We start from the raw sequence: 10,619 nt of genomic DNA, 5'->3' as shown, positions 1-10,619 counted from the left end.
CGCCCGCGCCCCCCTCCGCCCGCTGCCCCCAAGGCCCGGCTCCGTTTCGGTTACTGCCGCTAATTATTTATTATGTGGTGTCCTGTGCTGGAGGGCACCCGCTGGGATGGCCAGGTCCCGCTCCTGGCTTCCCGGAGCCCCAGCAGTCCCACCGTTAGCCGAGAGCGTTTGCCAGACAAACGCTCCTTGTGAGCTCTGTTAGGCTTCCCTGGGGAGCCCAACCACGCTTTGCGTGAAGAACCTTTCCCTAATTTTCTCCCCTGACGCAGCTCCAGCGATTCTCTTGAGTCCTGTCACTGGTCACAGAGGGCAGAGATCGGTGCTGCCCCTCCTGAGGAAGCTGCAGACCACAAAATCACGGACCCACAGAATGTTCTGAGTTGTAAGGGACCTCCAAGGACCATCGAGTCCAATTCCTAAGCCCATACAGGGACCGTGGTGAGGTCTCCCATCAATCTCCTCCAGGCTGTGCTGGACTGGGATTTTTGTTCCAGGGTTATTATCACAAACCCAAGCCACACTAACACCCCCAAACCTGGCCATGAGGGACAATACATGGCCATGTGTGAGGACAGCACTGTCAGCTCAGGAGGTGGCTCTGAAGGTCGCTCAAGGCTTGTCACAGAGCTCGTAGCTGAGGGAGGAGATCAGAAGTGCATTAGCAGCTGGTGAGGAGTGTCCACATGTCACTGTCACCCCCTGCCCTCACTAGAGCGGGACATCCCTTCCCCAGCCCATCCCCTGCTGTGTGGTGTGGGCACTGGGAAGGCAGCAGTGCTCAGGGCAGGACGTGTTTTCATCTCTATTTCAGCAATTCAAAGATGCTGGCACCAGTAATGATGTTCTGGATGCAGATGTGGAGGAGGAGACCGGCACGGGGACAAATGGTGGCCTCCCCACTGTCATTTTCCTTCTTCCTGTTATTCCCAGGCGTGGCTGGGCTGCTGCAACAGTAGAAACACTTTGGAATTTCAAACCTTCTAGTTTGATTTTTTACTTCCCCTGAGGTTCACATCAGTCCTGTGCAGCCTGCTCCGCTAATTCCAGTTGACACTGTCCCCCAGCACAGGGGCCCGAACCCGAACCCAGTCCCAATCCCATCGCAATCCCATCCTATCCCATCCCGTCCCGATGCTGAGTGCCCTGGGAGCAGGGGGACACCCGTGCAGACACCACAAACCGTGCTCATTCAGCTCTTTTGAGGACCAGAATAACACAGAGATGGATTGCAAGTGCCATCTATAGCCCAGCCCGGCAACTCTGTTGAAATTCCCATTGTAAGATCACTGCTCTGTCCACAGATCTCATCCCTGGAGGAGTGGCAGCTTTGCAGATCAGCTCTTTGGATACAAGACTGACTTCCCTCTCCCTGCTCATTGCAGGATACTGATTGGGAATTTTATATTAAAAAGCCATGACTCTGCCCGGCTATCAAATGTTTGTGAAGTTGCACCTGCTGATGAAAGCTTTACTGTTAATACTCAACTTCTGTGAAATTATATATATATATATTTAAAATAAACTAGAATTGTATAGGCTGCAGTTTGTTTTCAGTTTTTAAGTGAAAGCCAACTCAGTTCATGATTTTCAATAAAAAATTGTCAACTTTCATTCTGACACAGCCACATCCAATCTCAGATGTCTCCTGTTCTATTTCCCCTGTGGCTCCACAACTTAAATCTGAGATATAAATATGACAATTGCAGATGCAAATATACCAGGTGAGAGTCCATCATGAAAGAATAAAAACTGGCACCAATATCCTTGCACTGCACAACGAAATTTGTGCACAATTTATATATTTTCATGCTAATGTCTAATTTGTCAGTCAGATCCCAGTCTCCACGACCACTGACAGGTCCAACACTGATACATTTGTGGTGGTATCTGGCCATAACACTTCTTGCTAAAAAACATGGCAATGACTGAGCAGGAAAGCACCTTGTTCAGGAAATGGAAACACTGGATGTTGTGCAGAGAAATAAATTAATTTTTGTAAGGTATAACTGGTGTTGTTTTGTATGGTTTGCTTTGAGGACTGATGTGTTCTGTCTCTAATAAAGATACTAACTTGTTAATCTGATTTGAAACCACATGTGGACTTTTCTTCACGTCACAGTTGAAGTTCTGCTTGCAGAGTATTTAATGTGGACATATGAATACCTAAATTCTTTCTCTGAGTCATTACATGCAAAGCTGCATGAGTTAATAATTTGCTCTGTGATCAGTGCAGATGGTTTTGAACAGCTACATAATTTCTCTTTCACTGGGCAAGTAATTTCTCCCATTGCTGAGTAACAAATCTGATATTTTGCCATGAATTCTGAGAAGGCTTAAGATGGCTCTGAGCAGTAACCACGAGTTACTCATGAGCTACAAACTGAAAGGAAAATGGGTGGATATGTGTAGTCACAAAGAATATCTGACCTCTGACTCTATGGCTTTCTTCATCTGCACTAATTTTCACACTAAAATGTTTTTGGCTCTATTAAAAATGTATGCCTGGATTAATCAAATAAACCCCACCCCAGCTCCTTTTGAAGAATTCAGTTGTTTTATTTCCCAAGGGATATATTAATAAATCCTGCAAAATCCCATATGCATTTGTTGAATTAGGGATGAATTTAACCATCTGCATGTTTCTACCTGGACGAATTCACAGACTATTACAGGGCAAATTCTTCCCTACATTGACCAGAAAAGGAAGATTTCTGTTCCTCCACAATTACTGCCTCCTCTAAGAAATAAGCTTTACTGTATTTGCTTTCCTTAAGCGAACATTGGTTTTATGTTTATCTCCATTTCAAATTCGCCCTGGGAACCAACTGAGTAAATGAAGAAGAGCTGCACATGCTTTTATGAACAGAAGTGCCCAGTAAGTGGCACTGCAGGACCAGGAATTTCAAACCCTGGGTTGAAAACGGTGCAATCAGAGTGAAGGCAAACGTGGGAGATGTCAAGACTTTCCTGCTCCATGAGAAATGTAGTTGCAGAGCAGTGGGGAATGATGTGATGATGTTCCCAAAGGCACATGAAAGGATCTGGGGTGTTTTCAGTGGCTGGCTCTGGAATACGAAGTCAGGAACTGGCCTTGGCACCAAGCTGGCTGTTATCAGGGATTTGCCAGAATAAACCAGCAACATTTCTGGGAATTATTTGTTAACACTCGATGGGAGGTGCCTGTGGAGGCTCTGTGCTGGGTTTTACTATCAGGAGCAGAATGCTAGACAAGGTGAATCACGTATATCCAGCATTTCCTGTGGTTTCCTGACGTAATATACATTAATTTTATGTAGAAGATCCAAATGTCAGACTAGGACAGCAGTACAGTCCTGAGGGAGTTCAAGGATTGTTTCTTGTAAATGAGCCAGCGATTTCTGAGGGTCTGTGTCAGTACAACAAAAACCACCACCCTGTTTCCCCAGTCTCAGCTGATTAGGAATAAACTATCATCTTGGGAAATTTGATCAAACAGGCAAGTAACACAACATTTTTTGGCAATATAAATGGTAATGAAACTCTTATATAAGCTGATAGAGTGTTACTTACAAAATCACTTAAATGCTTTGGCTCCATCTGCAATATTTGAACTCAGTTCTAGGTTACTCATGCTCTGCTGTGCCAAGCTAAATTAATGCATACTCAATTTTCCTCTTTCTCTAGATGCACAGTTATATTGGATAAGAATGGAAGGGAATGAAGATGAAAAGCCAATCTGCATTTAGAAGGGACATAAAGCTGTGTTTAAAAGGGATACACCAGCCTTTCCAGGAGATTAGGAAGCCATTTCCTCTATGATGTGGATATTTTATAAATGTCTCATGTGGGATCATTGTTGTCATGAAAGATCCATGCCAGCTGCTGTTGGCAGCAAGACCCTTGACCAGCAGAATGATCTGGGATGTCAAAATACACCTGTAAGGGCAAGGGGAGGTGTAGGAACACCCCACAGTACAAAGGCTCTCACAACTCCTTCAAATAGATATGACAACTTTTTTTCATCAGCTTCTAGGGACCAGATATTGATTAATCCTTTTACTTTCACCTCCTGAGCATTTCCTGTGGCTTTATATAATAGTTGAAAATATGAGAACGAGGTGTTTCAGTACAACAATAACAAAATCTGTCATACATGACAATACAGGACACCAAAGGACAACTTGGAATAGCATTTGGCATGTCAAAACACACAGCAACACAACCAGTGTGGAACAACCCTTGACAATGTGCCACAAGCTGGTGGATACACCTGAAAGCTGACAGAAGTGCCTGGAGAGCAGTGAGAGATTCATAGCAGCAGGAAATTCCTGGAAAGGTATGAAAAATGTCTAAAAAAACATGGGAAAATCCTAGAAAACTACAGAGAACTCATGGGAAAATGTTGGGAAATGCTTAGAAAGGAAAACTGAATTCTTAGAAAGCTGTGGGAGAACTGCAGGAAAGCAAAACGTGAGTTTCAAAAAAATTGCCAACAAATTCCCAGGAAACTGGAGAGAATTTCGTGTGAAGCAAGGAGGAATTGCCATAAAGCAGTGGAGAAATCCTAGAAGGAAATGCACAGCTCTTAGAAAGCTCTGGGAAATTTCTGAAGAGCAGAAGGGAAATATCAGAAAGCAGAAGGGAATTCCTATAAATAGTACACAATTACTAGAAAGCACCAGGGAACTTCCTACTGACATGGAACTTGTACCTGGAACACATCCCTACTTTTAGCCTCTCCTAACTGGAGAGGACTGGTTTGATGGACTGGGAAGAGACTTTGGATGCCTCTGTTAGTGGAGCTGAGCCCTGATGAGCTTTGTGGGAAGGGAGCAGGAAGAACTGGCCCCTGACCTTGGGACAGATGTTGACAAGTGGATAATGAATCTCAGGGAGCATTTCCAGCCTGGGAAAGTACAGCCTGTTAGAGACTGTCTCAGCAGTCAGGGAAAAGCCAAGGACATCAAAGCAGGATGCAAAGAGGGAGAAGTCAGGCGTGTTTGGGGGAAGAAACTGTTCTGCCTGATGTGGTGGGCCAGACACAGAGGCTGGGACAGGATAACAGATCCAGGTGAACAAGGGTGAGAATGGATTTGGGATAACACCATGGTTTGGGGCAGTTGGATCAGAGGGTTTCTCAAAAGTGTGAATGAAAGTTACTCCAGGAGGAGTGAAGCAGCCCAAGGGTTAGACCTTGGTACAGATTCTTGTTTGGAATATCATTCCAGTGTTTTGCTGAACTTGGTGTGATGTTTCTGACTGCTGTCAAGCCCAGACTGTGTGATTTGACTTTGACAAGCAACCTTGGGGGAGACTTTAATCCCAGAACCTGAAGGTGGAACTGCAACATCGCAACAACAGCAGGGTTGTGTGGGGAGCTGTGGATGGGAAAATGATGCCTGAGACAGCAGAGCTGCAGGACTGGCACATTTGGAGTGGTCTGGTCATTGCTGGACTGACCCTGTCTGCTGGAGCTGGAGCTGCTGTGCTCCGTGGGCACCGTGGGGCTGCTCCCCTTGCACAGAGCCCTGGCTGGGCTCCTGTGGCTCCCTGTGCTGCAGCTCTGAAACGCTGCCAGTCTTCATTAGGAGCGAAAAGTGATGTTTCTGATTTTTTGGTAAGTATTAGTTTCGTTGTCTTTAATTCAAGCCTGCCAATGGCAGGGCTGTGGAGCCTGACCGCGCTGGATGTGTAATAATGTGGATTTAATAACCAAGTGTAGGGCAAACTATTGTCTGCTTGCTGTGGGTACCAAGCACTTCATCATCACAGGTTCTGCAGAAAACCAGCAAATCTGCTGGTAAACAGCTCTTCTGTTAAACATTTCTTCTCCATCCACCAGTCAGGGGCTGGGCTGGAATATGGGTAAGGATCTATTTGATGCTGGCACACAGCTCAGGAGTAAATCTGTAAGAGCAGTTTAGGAGGGAGAGTGCCACCTACCAAGCCATCTGCTGAGAAAATTGTATTATCTGCAGTCTCATCCACTGCTGCTAGAAATCACTGTCACACTCATCGCTGAAGAGTTTCGCTGCTAATATATCTATTTGTATTCTTTTTCTCCATCCCCTCAGAATTAATTATTCCTCAGATTAATTTCATTCTAATGAATCACTCGGTATCGCTGGCTTAATTTAATCTCTGAGATGCTAATTAACATGTCAAAGCCATCTTTAACATGAAAAGTGCTGTCATTTTCTCCGTGACTTTTCTTTTGATTCACATATTCAAATTTTTTTTTTCTTCCTGGGGGCCTAAAATGTCTGTCCAGCGTGGAGTGAAAGAATTAAAGCTGTACAGTAGTAAAAAATATGCATATGCAAATAAAGCCTAAATTGGGAAGCAAAGGCCCACTCTGTATTTTTGTGCTGACTTACTACTTCATGAGCCATTTCATATAGTAAGCCCTTAGCAATTAGTTAAGGTTTTTATATACGTGGATTAGAGTATAAAATTCGGGAGTACATCCAGCCTTTACACTCAGTAAAATGATCAGGAATTTTTATATTATATTATAAATATATATTTATATATTTGAGGTATTCTGTATTTGTTGGTGTAGATTAGGTTTTAAAGAAAGAATCTTGTTAGTTTGCTATAGATTTCCTGGCACTGTTCTGCCGTGCCGCAGGGATGAGGCAGTCAGAGGATGCATTTTCCTTTCCTTAGAGCTCTCCTCTCAGCTATAATTTATTCTCTTCATCCTCTGCAGTTTGGCTCTCTACCCACTCTGGAGGGAAGTGTTGGCAGGGCAGTAATCCCTCTCCTGCCCCGTATCTGTGGCAGATGGAAATCCCAGAAAGAAAAGGGGGGAAATTTTAGGTTTCCCTGCTTGAGCAATTTCCAGGGTGATTCAAGATCCAGTAAATGGCCTTTGGATTGGCAGAGCAGGTCGAGCTGCAAGAAGAAGGTCACTCCAAGTATTCCTTGTGGGAAAATTTTCTTCCTCTGATCCTGTGGGAGTGAGTGGGTGGAACTGGAGAAACCCCATAAAAAGTCACTGCTTGAGCTCTGCAGATTAAATAACACAGTTATTGGCAGCAGCACACTTAGTTTAAATTACCCACAGCTCCTGGGGCTGGGGACTGTGCAGGTGACAGCTTCTGCTTGGATCCCTGGCAGCAGGTTTGGTACTTCTCTTTCTTTCCTGTCTTCCTCATCTCTCCAAAAAGAGCCATTTTGTTGTAAAATCTGGGGAGGGGGAGGGTTCCAGCTGAGACCTGCTCCGGGGAGATGCAGGGAGGGATCACTGGGGAGGGAGGGAAAGGGGAGCAGAGCCTGAACAGGCTCTGAGCAGGAGAGGGCTGTGAGGGGAAGATGGAACAAGCACAGGATAGTTTTCCAGCACTCCTAAAGCCTGTGTGTGACACGAGGCTGCCTTTTGAGAAGCTGCTGCCTAATCTCCTGCAGAGCAGAAATCCTTTCTGCAGGCTCCACGTGCTGTGGCCCAGGGGTGGAGTTGGGCTCTCCTGGCTGGGAGTCAGGCTGTGCTGATGCATCAGTGCCTGAGAGGGGAGATGCCAGGGGAGCAGCAGTGCCTGTCCTGCCTCCTGAGCACCCTGCAGCCAGTGCACGAGCTCCACATCCCCAGAAGCAGTAGCACAAACCCTTGCCATTTCTACCCTCCTGCACTACTCTCTGTGTCCAGCCTGAATGAGCCCCCTCAAATGAGTCATTTAAATTCAGACTTTGACACGTGGTGTTTCTCTCTGGACTTTTCTGATTTTCCTTTTCCCTGCCAGTGTCCAAATTTCCTCACATACTTCACCAGTGACATGATACCTAGGGATGCTCTGTGGCTGCCATTGGAAAAAGAGTTCACAAGTCAACATGCACAAGGGCACTGATGTGCTTTTTTGAGATCAGCCCTGCTGGATCTGCCAGGCACTGAGGGCCAGCTGCAGTGACTATAATCTACAGTCAAAAAAACAGTGCCCAAACTGAATATTTAGGCCTCTGGTTGTCTGCCTTTGGGGACTAGAAATCATTTCTCTCACTGATCCTTTCTCCCTGCTGATGTATCTTTATCATTCAAGAGTGAACTTGAGATCCTTAGAGATGTTAGCACTGTTTTGGTTTTTTTTTCTGCTGCAACTCTTTGCTCTGTGATTTTGTAGTCACTACTGTGGTTTTCCTCATGGAATGCACAACATGATAATGTCAATTTAAACAATATGCTTCACTGATCTTTAAAGACTTCAGAGCTGTTTGATTTTGAGGAACCCTTGGCTTCTCCAAGAAGATTACACTGAAGCTAAATTTTTCTTGGCTTATTAGTATAACCACTTATTTAAAAATCTGACAGCTCTTTTAGACATTATTTCTGATAATATGCCTCAGCTGATTTCATGTTTAGTAAATCCCATGCTTGCAGACACAAAAAGTCCTCCTGAGGGTGATGTGAATACAATTTGTATCCACATACTACAATATATTTTGTAAATTCAGCTAACCTTTCTCCAGCTCTAGTGTGTGCACTATTTAGGTTAAAGAATGCTCATCTCTGAATGCAACATCTGGACTTTTCTCAGCTTGGTCTTGGTCTTCCAGTAGCTAATTTCTGCTTGAATTAAGATGATTTTGATCAAAGTGCTACTCAGTATTTATATTTTTTAAGTCTTCCTATGGAACAAGTAGGGCAAGACACAAAAGCTTTCCTTTGCTGGCCATTGCTTTGATTCCAGCAGCAGACGGTAGTGACTGAAAAACATTAAATAAAGTTAAGCAGCTGTTTTATGTGAGTACCCAGGGAGAATTTAACAAGCTCTGTGCTTGTTTCTGAGTCTCCAGGAAACACCTGCACCATCATCCTCTTGCTGACAGTTTCAGGCAATCCCAGAGCTGGACCAGCGCTGATTCTGCTCACACTGGCTGGAGAGCAGCAAAAGGAAAAATGACCCAACAGTCGTGTAAGTTGCTCCCAGAATTGTGGCAATCTCCTGCCTGGTTCCAGCATTAAATTTACCCAAATAATAATAGGGGTTTAGTGGATTTCGCTTTTGTTCCTCACCTGGGTACGACTGCTAAGTCATGAAAGTTTTAAAAGCTCATAAATTAGCAGAAGTGACAAATGAGTACAGCAGGGTGCCCTGGATGAAGTGCTGGTGTTTGAAACCGCTGAAGGGGCTTTGCTGTCAGAGCTGAGCCAGACCTCACGTTCATCCCTGGACTGGTCACACAAACTTAGGGAAGAGAGAGGAGAGAGGCTCTGGCTTCTGAAACTGATGCTTGATTTGCCAAAAAAATAAGGGCTGTGAGAGTCTTATGAGCTGCTGTGAGTGGTGATCCAAAAGGGCTTTTTTAATGTCAGATTCAAGTGAAACCCTCACCCATTTCAGCAGCATTAGGTTCTTCCAGTGCTGAATCCAGCCTCTCCCCCAGGAAAGGCCACTCCCTGGTAAAAATGAACTGAAGAGTTCACTGGATGAGCTGATAAGCAGATGCTTGAGAGCAGACTTCTCTCTCCTCTGCGATGTGTACCTCAGTATTTCTCTCCAGTATGCCTCAAAAATTTTGCATTTTGGGCAATTGCAAGTTGCAATTTCTCCTGGAATAATCCAGGATGGCTGTGGTCGAAAGTCATATTAGGAGAGGCTCTGGAAGTTATTGCAAATAAAATCAAGCATATTCAGTGGCTTCTTCTGCAGGCAATGTTCTCAGCCCAGGGTTTCTATGGAAAAACAGGAAAGTGCTACCTTTGTAGCAAATACTTATCAACCTCACTTGTGTGGAGCTTTAAGAACAGTAGACAATGGAAAAAAGATCTTGAAAATAGAAAAAGAAAATTCACTGTGAGCTTCATTAGAGATCTCGATTACCAAACAGCACAGGATTCATTTTCTTGTCTATTTTCACCCTCCTCTGGGGATGAATGATGATTAAAGGACAGGATAATAAGCAGGGGGAGGGCGGGATGAGAACTTGGTGAGAAGCAGTTAAAATTGACAAAAAAAGAAAGAGAAGGGGAAAGGAAAACAAGTGTTTCAGTTAACTAGTCGAGGTTAGCTTAGCACTGTCTCTTGCTTTAAGTGACGTGAGAAATTAGAGATGGCTCAAAAGCAACTTCACAAGTGCTGGACCCCAAAGAATTTATGTTGACAACTTATTAAGAGTATTTGTTCTTCTAGGAGGTTTTTTAACCTCCTTGTGATGTCTTTTATATTTATTTTCTCATTTTTGGGGGGTTAGATTCCTATGCAAAGCTTGCAAATCAGCATGTTCATCTCTCCCTGCCTGTTGCAGCTAAGGTAAGCAAGAAAAGGTCCTTTTGTAGAAAGGATGATTTGAGGAACAACCGCTCCGGTTTTGGTGCTCAGCACCGAACGGGGCCGGGGGGAGTTTGCCAAGAGGTTTTGGAGGGAGCCGCGGGTCTGCTCGGACGGGCTTTCCCTGCCCTCGGGGATGCTCGCTCGGGGCTCCGCAGTGTTTGTCCCTCTCCGTGCCCTCTCCTGAGCCCGCACCGTTCATTCGGGACGCGGGACCTGTCCGTGCCTTTTCCCCGCTCCCCGCCCGCAGGATGCCGATGCCGGCCGCGGTGTGAGCCGCGGGGCCGGGCTGGCAGCGGAGTGGGATGCGTGAGGCTCCCCGTCCGTGCCCAGCCCCGGCGGGGCCGGGGCCGCCCAGGAGAGGGAGCCCGGCGG

The 10,619-nt window shown here is 45.4% G+C and overlaps 1 protein-coding gene across 1 annotated transcript in view; it reads right to left on the bottom strand.

Moving 5' to 3' along the window:
- SFXN1 (sideroflexin 1) overlaps positions 1 to 10,619 on the bottom strand; it is a 39,499-nt gene that overhangs the window by 22,221 nt on the left and 6,659 nt on the right. The gene's annotated exons all lie outside the window — the stretch shown is intronic.

Source organism: Parus major, chromosome 13 (genome assembly GCF_001522545.3).
Source record: "Parus major isolate Abel chromosome 13, Parus_major1.1, whole genome shotgun sequence".
NCBI lineage: Eukaryota > Metazoa > Chordata > Aves > Passeriformes > Paridae > Parus > Parus major.
Note: the sequence above shows the minus strand (reverse complement) of the source record. Positions and strands in the feature narration are given on the sequence as shown.